Raw genomic sequence first — 19,955 nt, 5'->3', positions numbered from 1 at the left:
ACTTCTAACTGTATGACAATGGCCTGCAGGACCTCTTCCAGGCGGTCACAATTGGGATGAGCTGCCAAGGGGTCATCCATATAATGTCTTAAGAGAACAGTCGGGTAGTGCTCATGAACAGGGTGGAGAACTTGTTGAACATACCATTGGCACAAGGTGGGACTATTTTTCATACCTTGAGGGAGCACTTTCCATTCATATCTGACATAAGGCTCCTGCAAATTCACTGAAGGAATGGAAAAAGCGAATCTCTGGGTATCATTAGGAGGCAGTGGAATGCTATAAAAGCAATCTTTTATATCAATAACCCAAATTTTAGATCCTCTTGGGATCATGTTTGGTGAAGAGAGCCCTGGTTGAAGGGCCCCCATTGTTTCCATAGAGGCATTGACCTGACGAAGGTCAGTAAGCATCCTCCATTTACCTGATTTTTTCTTGATGCAAAACACAGGAGAATTCCATGGGTTGGTGGAAGGTTCTATGTGACCAGCCTCCAATTGTTCCTGAACTATCACCTTGAGGGCTGCTATTTTTCCTCTAGACAGGGCCCACTGGTCCACCCACATCGGCTCGTCACTCATCCAAGTGAGGGCCGGGACCTGAATGGGCGGTGCAGCCTTGCCAGGGGGCCCTATGAAAAACTCTGGGTGGTGATGATGATACCCAATTGGGCCAAAAGGTCTCATCCCCATAGAATTACTGGGAGGCTAGAGACTACATAAGGGCTGATCTGACCTTGTTTTCCTTCAAATTCCCATGTGAGAGGTTGGGCAACCATTGCAGCCGGTTGTATGCCCCCTATTCCACAGAGGTCTTGTGTGGGACCTAAGGGCCAAGTATGGACCCACTGTTCAAGGGGAAAAATGGTGCGATCAGCTCTGGTGTCCATTAGGCCAATGAAAAGGCGCCCATCCACCCCGATGGTGAGTTGCGGGTGCTGGGTGGTCAATGCCTGTGAAAAATATGTGGCGGGACCTTCCATAGTAAATATTAACAGCACCGCCATCTTTTGTCCATCATCTAGGGTACTTTCTGTGTTAGTGGTGTTCATTAAAGGTATTTTAGTGATAGGAAGGTTGCTGGGAAAAAGGTGAATTATAGGGACTAAGCCTGTGTATTCACGTGCCGGGGGAGCCACCAAAAGGCCGAGCTCTCCTGCTTTCGTAGTAATAGTCTCTTGCATAGGTGCCATGACAGTGGTGAGGGGGTTGATACTGTAATACCCTCTACTATGGAGGTCTATAGTCCGGTAGGGGGCCGCATGGCCGCCAACTGCTGATACTGTTGGTGAAGCACCATGGTATTGGCATTCAGCTGATCCCACCATTGTTCCTGGGCTGGTGGGTGGCCTGCCAGGGTGTTTAAATACTGTTGAGGAGGTGGTGTTCCCTGGCGGCATTCAGAGGCCCAATGCCCTGGTTTCTTACTTCTGGGGCAAGGTGTCTTTGGGCAAACTCTTCCTCCGGCTTGCGGGGTGCCTCTACACTCCTTCTTAAAGTGCCCCTGTTTTCCACATTGAAAACACCGTTTGTCCTGATTAACCCCCTGCTGGCTTCGGGGCCATTGTGGCTTGAACCCGTAAGCTGGTGCTACCTGCACTTGTGCAGTGAAAACCTCTGTACCTACCATCTCACATCTTTGAAGCATCTCCTCTATCCCTGCATCTTTTCTAAGTCCTGTCATGGCCTTTTTACAATCTGCATTGCAATTATTCCTCAAAATATCTCTGATAAATATAATCATGCCTTCCACTTCCCCCATTATTTTAGTCACTGTGTCCTGGACCGGGGCACAGAAATCAGGGAAGGATTCATTGGGTTTTTGTTTCAGGGCAGACAACTGCATGGTCTTTTCACCTTTCACAGGTATCTTATCATAGGCTTTCTCCATGCCGGTAGCAAGTCTCTCATATAGCTCTATGGGGAGATGAATCTGGTGAGCATCCATAAGGAAGTCCCCTGTCTCTAACCGCATTTGAAAATATCTCTGAGCCCATTGAGGGTTGCCTGGATTATACTGAATAGCCATATCCTGGCACTCCTCCAAGAACAGGGAGGTCCAGACTACCATCTCACCTGAGGAGAGAATGGCTCTCATAACTAGCTTCCAATCGTTGCGAGTGACTACATAGGAAGCCAAGTCTCTCAGTCTGATCTTAACATAAGGGGATTTTAGATCATAATCTGTGATTCCTCTTTTCAGCTCTTTTATCAGGAAAGGGGACACAGGGGTGTGTCTTCTCACTGGGGGGATTTGTCTTATTCTCCTCTGCCCTGGATTGTCAGGATCATCCTCCTCTACCTGCCAGCTGGGTTCCTTTATGACTGAAAAAGCGCCTACTCCTAGGAGGTCCCACAAAACCTCTTCCCCTTGTTCTCTCATCTTTTTATCATTTGTTGTAATAGGGACATGTCGCCACTAGGGGTCAGTCCACTCGGGTGTGATGAGTCTTTTCCCCCACCAGGAGGCGCCCGAGTTCCACTTATGGATGCTTGCTCTCTAACGTCCTCTTTTCTCACGGGAAATTCTGCTTTTATCTTATTCACACATTGCTTTTGGCCAACTTCCCCTTTGAAGCGGACAACTTTCTATGGGGCTGACTGAGCTAACAATTTTTCTAATTTACCCCTCAGCTCCTCATTTTCTTGTTGCAGCCTCTGTGTCTCCTCACTCTCTCGCATTTGTTCTTGAAACTGATCTAACTTAGGGTATAGCGAGGGTGAGTAAGGCAGAACACTGGAATCCAGGGAAGGAGGTCGCAACTGTTTCAGAGAGGAATCAGGTGATGTGGAGGGTGTGGAGGCTGTAAACTGCCTGGGCTGTTTTTCATAGCAGCCTTCTGCAGTTTTAAGAGCCGCTTTTATAATGTTATATAGAAAAAATGTGCTGGGTTCCAAGTCCCCGGGGTTTTCTAACTCATAACTTGTTAGCTGCTCTCCTACAATTTTCCAAGACCTCGCTGTAACGGGGGTCACTGTGTGGTCCAAGGGGATATTTTTTCCACAACTTTAAGAAAACTCCTGATAGCCCAGGGAGTGATTGTACACCCCTGATTCTTGGCCATCATATATATGATTTTTACAAATGCAGCCTGATCCGCGGCGGCTCCTAAGGACTCTACCTGCCCCATGATAAGGAAGATTCCTTACCTCATCAGCGTAGAGGCCAGGTTACCCATGGAGACAGGACGGCTCCTCCTGCTGCAAATTCATCCCAGGGTTGTGTGTGCTGTCTTCTCCGTCCTCTCACAGGAAGGAGGCTCCCTGGGGAACATGGGAGTGCATGTGGCTCAGTGCGGTGCCCCACGTTGGGTGCCACTTGTTGGGGTCCCTCTCACCCCAAATCCCAGACCTTTGTCCAGCAAAGTCTTGATCTCGCGGGCAATGAATGAGGTGGGAGGCAAGATGGTGAACAACTCCGTTTATTCAAGTTAGTAGCAAAACCTTTATAGCTGTGGTTACATAGGCGCTAGGGCTGCCCTGGTTCCTCCTACTCTCCTCCCCTTTCTTCCCCATGTGCTACCCATAATTCCCTCACAATCAGGCAGTTCCGGACAAAGACCTGGAATTGCCACATTGTCAACTAGGGTGAGACCCTTCCTCCTGGCGCCATCTTGTCCCACTCTTACCTCAGAGCCCTGAGTTTACCTCAGCAGGCCCTGGGCGTGGAGGTCCAACGAGGGCAGGGGTCGGCTCTAACTCGCCCCGTTACATGTACACACACACATTTGTAGCTTCAACTTCATCACTTCTTCCTTGGACTATTTCAATAGTCTTTTTTGCATCTCTTTTAAAAATGTTCTTATTTACATCACTATAATTTTTCTCAGTATCCTTCTGTCATATCTTCCATATAACAGTGTTTTAAAAGATGAATAAAAACAAAAAGGAAAAAAATGAACATAACTGATCAATTGAAAAATTCTAAAAATGTATACAATGTGATGGGACAGTATCTTCTCATATGTGTCTTTTAAGCCATACTTGTTCTTTATAATTTTGCAACATTAACTTTTGATTGGGTGTGTGTGTGGCTGTTTTTTTCTGTTAATATTTTCATAGTCATTGTGTATATTGCTTTCTTGGCTCTGTTTACTTACTAATTTGTGTAACATTTTGCATGCTTCTCTATAGTCTTCATAGTTCTCATTTTGTACAGCACAATAATATTCCACTATATTCATGTACCATATCTTGTTTGACATTCTCTAATTGATAGGCATATACCTTGTTTATGTATTTTTTCTGTCACAGAAAGTGCTGTTACAAATATTTTGGTGTCTAAGACTACTTTTTTCTTTCGTGCAGCTGTTTTCAGAGATACTTCTAAGGGCCTGTAAGCTTTAAGTTCCTTCAAGGTGGTATGATCTAAGGAGAAGTATTATTACTCTCCTGGTCTCTGCTCTGGTCTGTTTCTGTGAGTGACCACGAGCACTCTTTTCTGGCTTAGAAATGTGAGGAGGGTGCTGCCTCCACTGTGGCCACAAGGACTGCTATGCTAGTGCTCCTCCTCAGCCTGTGACTGCCACCCAGGACTTCGACCCCAATCTGAGTATGGGTAAAGCAACAGTTCTGCTTCAGTGCTAGCAAGAAGACTCCTGTAATCTCCTGTTTAGCCCGCTTAAGGTCTGTGGACTGAGAGCTCTGGAAGTAGCTGCTGCTGCTGCTGCTAATTCAGTCACTTCCAAAATCTGCTCCTGGTTTGCATACTTTTTTCTTCTTAATGACCTTCTTGGGAGATTAGACTAGCAATGGTATCTCTGGATCAAAGGGCATTGACATTTTAATCCCCTTCTTCACATAATTTCAAATTGCTTTCTAGAACAGTTGTACTGATTCACAGTTCCACCAACAATGCTATCCTCATTCCAACCCCTCCAACATTGACTATTTCCATCTTTTCTCATCTTTGCCAAATCACTGAGTGTGAAGTAAAATGTCAGGGTTGTTTTGATTTACACTGGTCTCATTTTTAGTGTTTTGGAACATTTTTTCATATGATTATTAATTGCTTATAATTCTTCTTATGAGAACTGTTTGTTATAAGGGTATACTTTGACAACTTATCAAGAATGGCTTTTGATTTTACACATACACACATACACAAACACAGAGACACACACAGACACAGACACACACAGAGACACACACACACACACACACGCACATTGATTTTCTATCATTTAAAAAATTTTGCTGAATCTAATTCCTTCCCTCTGTGAAGCTGATAATCCCCAAATGGTCATCATTGCACTAGGGGCTCCAGTGATTTTCTAGTGCTTGTAGTTTAGGTTTTTATAAAGTAGTTTAGCTTTATAAAGAACCTCAGATTTTCTGAATGTACAGCAATTGGTTTCTTGGGGGAACAAAAAAAGACAAAATACTGGAACCTATGCATATATATCCATGACTGGTATTTATTTGCAAGTCTTATGGACAAGAAGTAGAAGACCAGATAGGGGAAAGATGCTATAAGAGAACAAAATGTGAACTCCTCTGTTTAGCCCTTCATCATCTAGTACTAACCTTTCTTTCGAGACTGATTTCACTTTACTCTTCCTTACTCTCCACTTTTTAGTCAGAGGCTGGTCTTTTGCTATTTCCCATATGTGACGTACTATCTTCCCCTTCCATGTGTGTATTAGCTATCCCTCATGTCTATAATGCCCTTCTTTGTTCCATTCAACTCTTACAATCTCTAGATTCCTTCAAAGCTCAGCTCACCTGCTACCTTTCAGATTAGGCCTCTTGTGATCCCCAATACCGTTAGTGCTTCCCCTATACCCTGCTCCCAAATTGTACTTTATTTACTTTCTCTATCTGTATATATTTTGTATGGCCCCAGTTAAATCCATTCTCCTTGAAGGCATGGATTGTTTTATTTTTCTTTGTCTTAGTAGTACTGAACAGTGCTCTTTCCTTCCTTATAAACTATTTATTTTATAACGTAAGATGCAGTATAAGAGAGTGGATCTAATACTAGACTTGGTGTCAAGAAGATCTAAGTTCATATACTGTTTCTCATACTTACTAGCTGTGTTGCCCTGGGTAAATCACTTTACTTTTCTAAGCCTACATTTCCTCATCACTAAAATGAGAGATTTGTACTTGATAGCTCTAAAGTTTCTTTAAGTTGTAAACATATACTATGATTTTAAGTCATATGAATTATATAAACATACGAACCTAGAGAAGTAAGGGGACTCAAAGGCTTTCTATTCCAACTTCTTTTACATATGAGGATACCAAAGCCCAAGGAGGTTATATGACTTGCCCAAGGCAACACAAATAGTATCTAATGAGAGATTTGAATCTAAGACCTTTTACTCCAAAGCCATTGCTTTGATTTTTTCACTATAACATTAGTACTACAATTCTTTCATTATCTATAATTATTTGCATCTTATATAACAAACTTTTCAAATATAGAGGGCCTGTATCCTTAATTTGATTATAAATAATTTTACAGTGTACATCACATATCATATCTCTTTATGTCACCCACAGGGCTTAGCACTACACTATGGCCATGAGAGGAACTTGGTAAAAAATTGTTGAATGAATCAATAAATGAATGACTGTAGGAGTGCCTAGGAAGATTTCATTCATTCATTCCACATAAGTGATGACGTGACTTCCAAGAATGGTTTGTTTGCTGTAGCCCAGAAATAAAATTCTAACTGAGAAATATCTGGCTTCATTTTTTGCGAACTGAAATAGGAAAACAATTATATTGGAGAAGGGACTTTAATTTCAATCATTAGAGAACAGCTCTCTGACCCAATCGTATATAACTTGTTTGGTCTCTTTGAATTTTGAACATGTCCTATATTTTTCCTTCTTTTATTATTATTTCCTCTTCTGCAGACATGGAATATCTTCTAAAAATGGGGAGAGAAGAAGTACCAATAGTCCACCCAAATTTACTGTGTCATCCCAAGGGTCAAGCACTTCATCGTTAAGAAGAACACTGAATTGTGAAGGGCATTTTATAACAACAGAAGTGACCCAAGACACCGCAGATCAGAAGACCTCACCTGTTTGTTCCCATAACAATAGTCCCCATGATATAGAGATATAATGCCTCTGAATAGAATGTAAGCCTTTAGCCTCTTTAGTTTCTTAATTCCAAACCTTACTCCCTTACCATTTCTCTCTGCCTCTTCTATTTGATATTATTAGGGACAGGGTGGGACTGAAGATTTAGAAAGGACAGATAGCTTGACTCTCTTTCTCTGGAACATGTGGTGTTACACAGCTCTCTGAGACTTTTAGAGGAGGGGTTTTGGGGATGCGCATTATCTCTCTTCCTCTCCCTCTCCTTTGACCTATAATATTTTTGATCGTTGGGCATATAAAGTGCCAGGCAAGCTTGAAACTGTTTTTTTGGCCTTGGCTGCCTTTTCTACTTTGTATTTCTTTCTCTGAGCATAAACATATATCATTTTGGAGTGGATGCATTAGGAATTTGAGTGTTCTGAGGTTCCTTAGTCAGTGCTTACTATATGTTGGGAGGAGTACCTGGAACTATTACAATGTTTCTTAGAAAAGATTATTCCCAATAGAATGGCAACCCCAATCTCTGGTTTGATTTTGTAGAAGACATTTACTGAGTCAGTTTTTTTGGACAGGGCATGGAGTGAAAGGAAATGACTCCAAGGTCAAATGCTGATCCAGAAGTCTCATAAAATGTCTCAGATTTTGATATTTTAAGTACTGTTCTCCTGGAGAAGTGTAATAATAGGAATAAGTAATTTTTCATGTTTTAAGCCTTTATCAATGCATGCTTAAATCTCTTAATTTTGTCATCTTTCTTTAATGTAGAAAAATTAACTACTTGTCCTATACCTGATCTACACTGGACACTTAACACCTTCTACTTTCTTTTTGGGACACTCTAGATATTAGCCAGAGCTTATGCTTTAAATAATTCTTGCCAGGGCTCTAGGGTGGGTGCATAAAGAGCCAGACTGCATGGAAAAAACAAAAAGAGTCTGTTCCCTCTCTTCAGATTCAAAGCTCTCAGAAGACCGAACCTGTGGGTCTAGAGACAGGTGTGCTAGTAAATGGAAAAGGTGATTATCACACCCTCCCTTGGCCCAGTGGTTCTGTGTTGTTGCTTTTTTTTTCTTTCAAGAAGAGAGGCATCAAACATAAGCACTGAAGAACATCACATAAAATAGCATGTATCACATCTCAACAAGAAAGGACTAGCTACCATTAAGGGAGTCATTTCTGATTTAGATATCTGTGTCCAGTCATATCTTCAATTGTTAGAACAAAGGTAAAAAATACCAAAATAAGATGAAGGATGAATATGAGAAGAGGCACTGTGTGATTACAGTAATGAACCAACTTGTTTAAACAAGGTGTCTAATCTGAAAAATGGAAATGGACAAATGTGAAAACATTGACTCACCACTTTGAGACATTTGTAGAGAAACTTGAATGATGCAAAATCTCTTCAGACAGCAAATGTTTGATTTTGCCAAGTGGGAAGACAAAGTAATCAAAGAATTAGAAATAAAGCTGGACAAGGAATTGGGAGAGTTGGGTTTGAATTTAACTTTAGAGACTTACTAGTTGATTGGCCTTAGGCTCCTGTTTTGGGTCTCAGTTTACTCATCTGTAAAATGGGGAAAATAATATTTTCACAACTTATCTGTTGGGACTGGAATGGGTCAGAAGAAAAGTGCTTAATTATCCTTAAAGTATAATGCATGCACAGGTAGTTATTATTATTGTTTGAAGATGACTTTTCAAAACACTATAGAGGATGAAAAAAATCAATTACATTATTGTCACGAAAAAGCATGAAACATAAAAAAACATGGCTGCAAAAACTTTTGTATGAGACCCAGCTAAGTCAGGTAATGGTGAAAAAATATGTAGATAAAACAGGAGCGACAACAACACAATTTGCAGACAATGTCTAAGGAACCTTTCAGCTCTAAATCTTATGACATTATGAAATGCGAAATGACACACTTCTGTGCAAAATTATATGATCATCTCTTTTTATAGGAGCAAGAGTAGAACCACTATCTCCCCAGGATGAAGAAGGGCAAATGTCATGATTTGCAATCTACAATTTACAAATTACAATTTACAAACAGAGAGGAAAAATTGGAAACTCTAAGTCAATGAACTTGAATTTAGTTCCTGGAAAAAATCGAGAATATATTGGTTGAAGGAATAAGCTGAGGAAAATTTGGGTGAGGAGAAACTGAGAAGTATTCAGAGTTAGGTAGTTTATTGCTGACAGACTTTGTGCAGCTCTCTTTCCTCACAAGTCTCATGGGCACAAGACAGTAACTCAGACATACAATGAGATGTATACCCCAACTGCAAGCCCAGATCTTCTGATTGCTTATATCTGATTGCTATTGCTAAGCAGATTCATAGTGAATGAGTGGGAGGAGGTTTTAATAGCAGTTATTCAGCAAGTGGTCTAGACTGCAAACTCCCATGTTATAGTGCCTGACACATAGTAGATATTATATGGATGCTAATTATTTTTATTATCATCATCCACAAACGTGCCAATTAATAAAGTTTTCTAATTTACATACCTGGATTAGCTAAAGCTTTCTAAGTGTGATGGTTTGTATTCATAACCCTAAATGTAGCTGGCTGAGAAAGCTGTTGGGTGCACAGGAATTTCTTTTTATATAGGTAGGTCAATCAATGATCAAATGTAGAGTCTCTTCTGTCAGCTAGGGCCTAACTATAGGCCAATTCTCACAGATATTTAGTGAACATTCTAGACAAATAAGTAATAACCATAAAGAACTAGCAGAGTTTTAGGAAGGATAGGTCATATCAGAACAAGCTTATTTCCTTTCTGGATGTGCTTAATAGATTGATAGATTAGGGCCATGGTATAGGCAAAGTTTATCTACTTTTTAGCAATGTTTTTAACAAAGTCTTTCATCTTATTCTTGTAGACAATATAGAATCATGTAAAACAATTAGGTAGATTTAGAAATGACTGAACTGCTGAACCCAAAGAATAACCATGGATCATTCAATTTAGTCTCCTATGTAGTCTCTCAAGGAATTATGCTTGGTCTTTTGCTATTTGACATTTTTATCAGCATCTTGCATTAAGACATACATTAAGACATGATTATGAGATTCATGAATTACCCAAAACTAGGAAGGACAGATCATTCTGAGTCATCAGTAGGAAGAGTGTTAGGATTGAAAGAAAAAAAATATTGGTGGGATATAATCTGGGCTTAAATCTAATAAGAATATTATTATTTTTGGCTTGATTTTTTTTCTTTTTACCTGACCTGTGATTTTATTTGTACAGGGATCATTGGTTAATAAAGTTCCTCTACCAATGTAGATTGGTAACTTCTATGCAACTTGTAGTCTTAGAGAGTTACCTGGGACCCTTGGAGGTTAAGTGACTTCTCCAGAGTTACACAACTAATGTATGTCAGATACAAGACTTGAATTCCATACTTTCTATATTCAAAGCCAGCAAGCAATCTATTATACAAGACTATCACTCAAGATGAAGCTTAATAGCGAAAAAGTAAAGTTTTTATACTTGGGCCCAAATAGTCAATGTATTAAGCAACTTGTTGGAGAGATCTGACTAGAAATCAGTTTGTCTGAATAGAGATCTGGGTGTTTAAATAGTAAAAACATTCATATATTGCTTTAAGGTTTTCGTAGTATTTTTCTCACAATAACTCTGTGAGATAGATGATACAGATACTATTATCTCCATTTTACAAACAGATACTTATTCTTTAAGATACTGAGTGACCTAGCTATGATCACACAGCTAGCAAGTGGAGAACATCCAAAAGAGACTAACAAGTTTGTTGAAAGGACAGATGAGAAATGGTTGAAGGAACTGGAGATAACCTGATGAGGTCAGGTTTTGAGACCCAGAGGAACTACAACACAGTAATTGAAAGAATAAGTCAACATGATTTCAGTTTCAGTGAGAGTTATTATTTGAAGGATAGTGAATAGATGAAATGAATGAGAAATGCCAAAGAAGAACGAGTTTGAAAGAACTGTATGACAGGAAGAGATGATGGACTGTTCACATGACAATAATAAGATATGACAATGGCCAGAGTGCTTTGCTTTCTTAAGGAGGGTGTAAGGAATGTTTTGTGGATCCCCTTTGGTGAACTGATAGAAAATCATGGCAAAAAGTCTCACAGGATGAGTATGAATAGAAGGGCTGTGATCTCTGTCTTTGGAAGGAATTCCTGAATTGATGGACTCTTGGGTCCATTTAAGCATTTGAGAAATATCAATGAATGAATAGCATAAGACATAGGAAGTTTTCAACTATTTCTTTTTAATTTAAAACTTCTGATGAGATTTGCAAGAATATAGGCAAATGCCTTTTGTACCACTCCTTGCTTGTTATGAGTACTTTAGTTATGGGTACTTTAAACCATGGTCCAGAGGTCCAAACTAATTTTCAGACATCATCTTCTTAACTAGCTGTTTATTTCCTTGTATACCCCTCAGACATTGGTGGTGATGATCCAGAATTCCACATACAAGTCCCAGAGATAGCAGCCCTGTCTTCAGCCTGGTCTACATTGAGATTATTCAGAGAGGCAACCCTAGTGGAGACATGGTTGTCAAATACCTTTGCTAGCGCTTCATTCCCTACATCCCCAGTAGCAAGAGCTACTGAAGACCCTGAAAAGAAAGTTCTTACCACTACAGCCCTATCAGATGTTTCAATGTTAAATATGGCTATTTTTTATCAATCATAATGACAATAAAGAACACGTGTTTGTGCACCAGCCTTTTCTCTCTGACTTTAAGTCACACTAAATTACTTTCTACCTAGATGACTAGGCCTTATCATCTGCCCTGTTTCAAAATTATGAAGACCATTAGGCCTTTTCGTCTATCCTACAACAGATCTCTCCAAATGCTATGTCCCCTTCTTACAACGTGAGCTCTTTGAAAGCAGGGAGTGTCTCACTTTCCTATTCATATACCCAGCATTTAGCACATGGTAAGTGCTTAATAAAGGTTTTCCATTGATTGATTGATTCCTACATAGGTCTGGGAGGAATAAATAGAATCATGACATAGAGGAGTCAAGGAGGGAAAGGATGGGAAAAAAGACCATTGAAATTAGTGATTAGGAGGTCATTAGCAATATTTGAAAGAGTGATTTCAATGGATACTTGTCTTCCTTAAATCTATTTTCCTTTCTTTTCTAGGTAACACAGTCTTCCCCTGTCGTAGCTGTTTTCTTTCTCTTCATTTCAAGCTACTCTGTCTAATTAACCTTCCAATTGTTAAATATGTTAAATATGAATGTCATAGTACATGTGTAGAAATGCTGGACTTTTCTGCAAATGGCAAAAAATAAAGAGATATTATGGTGTGATGGAAAAGCCACTGAAATCAGAATCATGTTCCAGTGCTATCTTAGATAGTTACTAGCAGTGTGATTCTGGGCAAATCACCTAACCACTCTGTGCCTCAGTCTCTATGTCTTAAAATAAATGGTATGTGACACAGTGGATAGAGCATGCAATTTAGAGTCTGGAAGATGAGTTCAAATCCTGCCTCAAACATTTACTACTTGTATGACCCTGGACAAGTCACTTAGTCTTGCTGTCTTATTTTCTTAACCCATAAAATTGGAGTGATAATAGAACCTACTTCACAAGATTATTGTGAGGATACACACATGTGTAAAGCTCTTTGTAAATTTTAAAGTACTATGTAAGTGCTACTTGTGATTAATATCATTATTATGATTGTGATTATTAGATTGAATTTGATAACTTCTTTTCAGTTTTAAGTCTATGATCCTCTCAAACAAGTTCTAAAATTCCCTCTGACAAGGTCATTGTTTCTTGTTTATTTTGCTTACATTCAGGCCATCGACAACTTATTTATATTACTGTTTAAAAAAATTGTTGTTGGGCTTTTTCTCTACAAATATCAATTTGGTATTACTATCTGAAAATCAGCAGGATTAAAATAAAATAAAAAAAATAAAAAATACTCATAAATATGTGAAATTCAGCATTTTGAATTGACTCAACAAAGGCAGTCATCAGTAAGTAGGGTTTTAGAGAACAGTAGAACAATATATGTGGAAATGATGGACAGTAGGTAGGTTTTTCCAAAAAATTTCTAAGTCTGAAAGCAAAGAGCTGCTTCAGAGGTTTCTAACAGCACCATTCCTAGAGTCTATTAGGTATTTCTGCTACTTTTCCTTTTATGTTCAAATAGAGTGAGCAACTTATCCTGTAAAATTCAGGCAATCAAGGAGGCTGTGGTCGAGAGAGAGAGAGAGAGAGAGAGAGAGAGAGAGAGAGAGAGAGAGAGAGAGAGAGAGAGAGAGAGAGAGAGAGATTGATTAGACCATAGCTTCTTGAACTTTTATGTTCTAGGAGGAGCTTTTTTGTCCAATGCAATTCTCTGGCAATCGTATTGACCTTTGGTGAGTGAATAAAATGGCTTTTGTAAGCAGTCACTTTACTCCAGGGAGAGGTGAGCCAAGTCGGATGGAAGCAAACTTGGATGGAAACAAATTTGAACCCATTTCCCTCTCCTCCAAGATTGGAAAACATTAAATTTTAAAAAGGAAATTTCCAAGTATCCTTGCACTGTATTATATCTTAAAAGAGAAAAAGAGAGAAAAAGAAAATGGAACAATGCAGAGGATTATATTGCTGCTCTCTGTTCTTTCATAATCATAAAACAGAAAAAAAATTAAAGGAAGTCAGCTAGAGGCGGGGCTCAGACTTGTTTATGGAAGCTTACTTTCAAACCTAGAGGTCAGAAGATGAATCAGATTGTACTGACATCTAAGATGGTTATCTTGCAATACATTAAAGATATGTTTGTTTTTATGATACATTTTAATATAATACATTTGAAAACTAGTATGCTTGAATGCACTATAGGGTCAAGAATTTTAGAATTTCATTGGGAAATCTCAATTTTACTATTTAATTACTTATGTGACCTTTGGTTGGAAGGACACTGACCCTTTCTGGACCCCAGTTTCCTCATCTGTAAAATGAAATTTTGAACTACATCATCTCTGAGCTCCTTTCTGGTAATTGCCTAGCCATAGCCATCTCAGTGGTAACTTTTTGAATAACAGTTTTAGAAGCCTCAGACTACTGTGTGGTTGGCAAAGAAGTGCCAAAAGCGTTATTTTCTTCAAAACTTCATAAAACCCCAAAATCAGGAAAAAAAGAATTAAGTGCCAGATATATTGTACTGAGAGGTAAATAGGGAAAGCTCAGGAGACAGAGACTATCCTGGGTAAATAACACCCTGAAATTACATTGAGGAATGTAAATACTTGGAGCTCCCACTCAACATCCTCATTCCTCAACTCAATGAGGAATGCTACTAGGTGGCTGTACAATCAATCTCCCAGGTTTGTGCTATTGGATCTTGCTGTGGGTATCCTTACTCAGTTTCCCTACAGCAGTGACTTAGCTAGGATACTGTCCCCTCAGAATCCAAACTCATTCCATTCATCTTACCACCACCACATACACACAACAGAAAAGACAGAAAATACAGATTCTGCCTAGATAGGAAAAAAAAAGGGAACAACTGGGTGTAAGTAGGAGGAGGGCAGAAGACTCAGAGTCAGATACAGAGAAAGAGCTTTAGTGGCTCTGTAAAAGGAGACTAGAAACATAGATGAGACCATTTCTTACTTAGGGGGACCAAGCCCTTAATGAGAACAAAGGACAAAAAAACCTAAGGTACTGAAGATTTAAGGGGAACTTAAAAAATCAGGAGACAGAAAACAGCAAAAGCAGAACTCCCTGGACTAAATCCTGTGATCTTACATAAGTAAAAATACATCATACATACGTATATACATATGTGTGTGTCAGGGATAGCAGAGTGGTGAGTTGCACAGAGAAAGGGAAGCTAAGAGATAAGAGTTAGAGATAAAACCCTACCCAGTCCCTAAGTGAGCAGAGAAGGGAGAGTATTCTATAGTCTCTCCACAAGAATAGAGAATATTGTAGAATAGAATAATAATACTTTATGTCGGGGCATATACATGGAAAAAAACAAATTTGTTCTAATGGATTTTATCAGAAGGGAATTTGTGTGTTAGAAAAGTCTGCTTTAAGATAGGATTTCCTCCCCGCCCCCACCCCCCACCAGGTCTCCACATCAAAACAAAAGAGATGTATGTGTCTCCAAGAGCAGATACTAGCCAGAGCTGTATAAGGAAAGAGAATGAGAGATAAAATAACCTGGCCTTAGACGTATTGGATGATCGTGGTAAGAGCAGGAGATAGGACTGGGCCTCATGACCTTAGGCATTCAATGACTCCCTGTGCATCACAGTGCTTCCATTAGGAAGGAAACTGAGGGGTTATGGCTTCTAATACTGTAACTCATGGGTTCCAATATGCTATGTCTCTCATTATTTGTCAACCAAATGAAATCAATTAACTTCAAGGATAGCAGTTGCAATACATTACCCTCCCTCCCTCAACCTTAGGACGCAGTCTCTTCTTGAATAAACACGGTCTCTGTGAAAAGCGGGTTCAAACTTAAAGTGGAATGGTAGAGAGGCACATACGTAAAGAACGTGTGTCACCAAGGGGTGATTCTTGATTCTTGGCCCTGGAAGTTCTTTGCTCCCCTCATACATTCTTTGTGTGATTTCCCCTTTAGTGTAGCTATCTGCTGGGCTCCAAAGGTGAGTGGCTTCCTAGAGTTCACAGAAAATAATTCTTGAGGAGGATCATTAGCTTGTGGTCTCGGGTAGCCGACGGCGCCGTGGCACAAAGTAGTGCGCTAAGTGGAGGGGTCGGAGGTGGCGTTGGAGAGTTTCTGGGTCACTCAGCGCACATTCGAAGAGACGCTGTCGAACCTGAACCCCGTTGCCCAGCCCCTGGTGTCCTGCCGCCTGACTCGGAAGCTGTACGAGTAATCAAGAAAACAGTGAAGCAGAAGCAGATCCAGCAAGGCATGAGGAAGTTCGGAAATTACTTAACAAAGGAGAAAAGGGAATCATGGTTTTGTCTGGGGACACACTACCCATCGAGGTATACTGCCATTTCTCCATTATGTGTGAGGATCTGAGTATGCCTTATGCCTGTGTTCCCTTGAAAACGGATCTGGGAGCAGCTTCTGGCTCTAAGCGCTCAACTTGTGTAATCATGATTAAGCCACATGAGGACTACCAGGCTACATATGATGACTGCCTGCAGAGAGTAGAGTCTCTTCCAGTCCCCTTGTAAAAAAAGTAATGTGATGTTCATGATTGTTTAGGAGACCCTTCTTGACTGCAAAAGACAGTGGTGCAAGCAAACACATTGTGTCCCGAATAATAACCTTAAATATGAATATATTAAACAAGCTAATGAAATGTAGATTATCAATATGGATAAGAAAATAAAACCTAGCAATTTGTTGTATGAAAAGGACACATCAAAAATAAATAATCATAGATAATATAAGTGAGAGTCTGGAAGAAAATTATTTATGTATAAGGTCATTTTAAATAAACAGTCCTTAGACGTATGCTCTCAGACAAAATAAAAAATTTCAAGAGAAAGGAGATAATTGGGAAACTACATTTTGCTTAATTTTAGGATATATATGAAATACCAATACTAAGCATATATTTAACAAATGGCAAAAAATAAGTTCATTAAAGAATAGTTAACTAAATTACAAAAAAATAAAGACAACTAATAGATATTGTAGGAAACATTTCCCTATCAGAGCTAGATAAATTCAACCAAAAGGTAGAGAAAAAGAAAATACAGAACTGAATAAACTGTTTGAAAAGTTAGATAAATTGATGGAATCTTCTGAAAGTCAACATTTAATTACACACACGTATAGTAATATGTAAACATACATATGTATAATACATATCACTAGTACATGTATACATCAGTTCTACTTGAAAAAACAGACCATGTCTTTGCAAAAATAGAACATGTGTTAATGCAGAAAGCAATTAAAATTCAAAAACAAAAGCAATATGTTAAATAAATATTTTATGGCAATGAAAATTTTCAATAATAAAGAGAAAATAAATGAAACAAATATCAAAGGGATATTTAATAATTATAGGCTGAATAATCAGTGAATCAAAAGACAAATTATGGAAACAAGAACATAATGTAAAAAAGAATATCAACAGAGAAATAATATACTAGATTTCTGGCATGCAGTTAAAATATTTCTCAGAGGAAATAGGGGGAAAAACATTAAAAAAGAGAAAAGGGGAATTAATGAACTGAGTATGCAATTTTAGGCCTAGAAAACCAAAAAGTAAGCACAAAATAAGTTCAATAGGATGAATCTTGAAAATCAATGGATAAGTAGGTAAAATGAAAGAAATGACTATAGAAATTATAAATGAAAAATAAGATCCTATTATTTTAAGACAACAAAACAAGTGTATGTTTATCTAACCTATATATTTTTAAAAAGACGTTTCAATCTGTCAAAATAAACAAAGTAAAACCACAGAACAAAGTTGTCATAAAAAAGAATAATCAAATTCTGGTATTTACAATTATATCTTACAAATCCAAGAATTTGCACAGAGTAGATGATTATCAAAAAAAAATATAAAATTCTCAAGTACTTTACATTTTAATAAGGAAGCTATTACATAAAGAGTTGGAAGTGGAAAAGTCCTGAGAATGAGAAGTGGAGCTAGGAAACAAGTAGGCTGGCCTGGGCGCTTCCTCGAATGGAAGATATAGGGAGGAAGGAAAGGGTAAAAACATCTTCCAGGATGAGAAGCATATAGGTACAGAAGGACTTTCCATGGTGAAAAGGCCGTGAGGAATAATTTATCTTCTAGAGTGGTAGGACTTCTGGAGATGAGGTATCTTATGGGATTAGAAGGCTACTCAGATAGAAGCAACTTCCAGCATGAGAAGGCTGCTGAGATGGAGGTAAAGAAGAGAAAAATTTATTAGACAAATATAGTCTTGATCTCTAAACCAAGGAGGAGTATATGTAATGAAAGAGAACTATAATATATCTATAATGAATATTAGTGCAAAAATTTTAAATCAAATCCTAACAAAAATCATGAAAATTATCCAAAAATTTTTTATGATATAGTCACCCCAGAGATGCAGCCAAGGTTCAACATTAAGAAAACTTATAATCTAGTAAGTTATGATAAAAATAAGAACAGCTCAAACCGTATGATGACATCATTAAACACAAAAAAAGTCTTTTGCAAAGTATGACATACTAAATTTATACTATAAAATTCATTTACACTAAAATCCCTAATACAAACACACACACACGCACACATATATGTGTGTGTGCACATAAATATACACATATACACACTTTTAACTTTGACACCTTGACAGACTTTTTCAACCCAATAAAACATAAACATCTTTTATTAACTTGATAAAATGCATAAATCTTTTAGTTTTAAATTTTTTTTATTTTAAACTTAAATAGTAAAACTTAAATTCACAATAAGAAAAGAAAAAGAAACATTATCAACTTAAATATTGAAACAAATAAAAAATAAGGAAAGAAAAAAAGCATTGTCATGCACAGCAGAACATGTACAGATTCAAAATATATAGCAATAAAATTCCATTTTAAGAAACTCTATATAATAAATACCAGGAATTGTGTTCATTGCTGTCCATCTTTTCTTTGCTTCCTTGTAAGTTTTCTTTGGTTCTATGTTATCCATTTTATTTTTTTCTTTTTCTCCCTTCCAACCCCTGACCAGGAAAAAAGTTACAATTAAGTGTAGATATATTTATACATACATATATACAAACACACATAAATATACATACATATATACACATAAATATATACACACATATATAGTCAAGTGTACATATACATCTACACACACATACTAACATGCACACATATATTTAGATATCTATAACCATACTCATATTCATATGCATCTATATAAGACTGTACTATACTTATTTGTCCTCTTTTTCTCTGAGGATAAATAGCCTCTTCTTTCATAAATTTGAGTCTTTCCATATTTTTTCAAGTTCACCAACTCATCATTTCCTACACCACAGAAATATTCCAACCTTAAACTGTCTAATTATTTTAAATAGTCCAAAAGTACATTAATGAATGTTGCTGATGCCTAGTTTAGTTTTCTTATTTTTCTCTTTTGAATAAATCTATTTTAGCCTTAACTTTGTATGAGATCATGATTACTATCCCTGCTCCTTTTTTCCCTAACAAATTCTGCTCCTGATCTTTATTTTGTATTTGTACATATCTCTTATTTCCTATCTCTCCTGCCTCCTCCACTTTACTTTTACCCGCTACCTTGCCCTCCCATTACTTAACCTACCACCCCCGCAACGATCCCTTCCTTATGCTCTCCCCTTTCCTATCCCCTTAGCATTTTATTTCTTTCTGAATTTAGAAGATTTTTATACTCTTCTAAATATTATGTACTGTCCCCTCTAGTATTATTAATATATTTTTAATGGAATGGGAAGACCTTTCTTGTCCATTAATAGGCCCATGTGACCTGCTTGAGTCACAGGGAAGCCTGAGTCACATGGGTCTGATTCACATGGAGTCTGTGGTGGGAGGAGCTTGCTGAATGTGTGGAGCAGAAAGGGGTGGAGCAGGAAGTTGGGGTGAGTTGGAGGGTGGAGAGAGAGAGGAGGCAGAGAAAACAGAGCAGCTCCTGTGAGTGAGAGAGGGAGTGATTTCGCTTAAGGGAGTTCGTTTGTGGGAAGGCCCTAACAGAGGGAAGACTTATGGATCACGATTTATAATGTGTATAGATTTCTTTGTTGCTATGACGGATTTGGTTTTCTGGTGCTTGAATAAATGTTTTTGTTTTGTCTTCAATGAAGAGAGTCTGTTATATCTTGCAATTCAAACCTGGAAATACACTGGCATATTCATAGCAGCACTGTGGGTATAGTATTGCTGATATACCTCTTGAAC

General features: G+C 38.2%; 1 pseudogene; it reads left to right on the top strand.

Annotated features, from left to right (window-relative positions):
• Window positions 1-3,272: 3,272 nt before the first annotated feature.
• LOC118832055 lies at window positions 3,273-16,249 on the top strand (annotated as a pseudogene).
• Window positions 16,250-19,955: the final 3,706 nt, after the last annotated feature.

This window comes from Trichosurus vulpecula, chromosome 9, assembly GCF_011100635.1.
Source record: "Trichosurus vulpecula isolate mTriVul1 chromosome 9, mTriVul1.pri, whole genome shotgun sequence".
In the NCBI taxonomy this organism is placed as follows: Eukaryota; Metazoa; Chordata; class Mammalia; order Diprotodontia; family Phalangeridae; genus Trichosurus; species Trichosurus vulpecula.
This window is presented reverse-complemented; position numbering and strand designations above follow the sequence as displayed.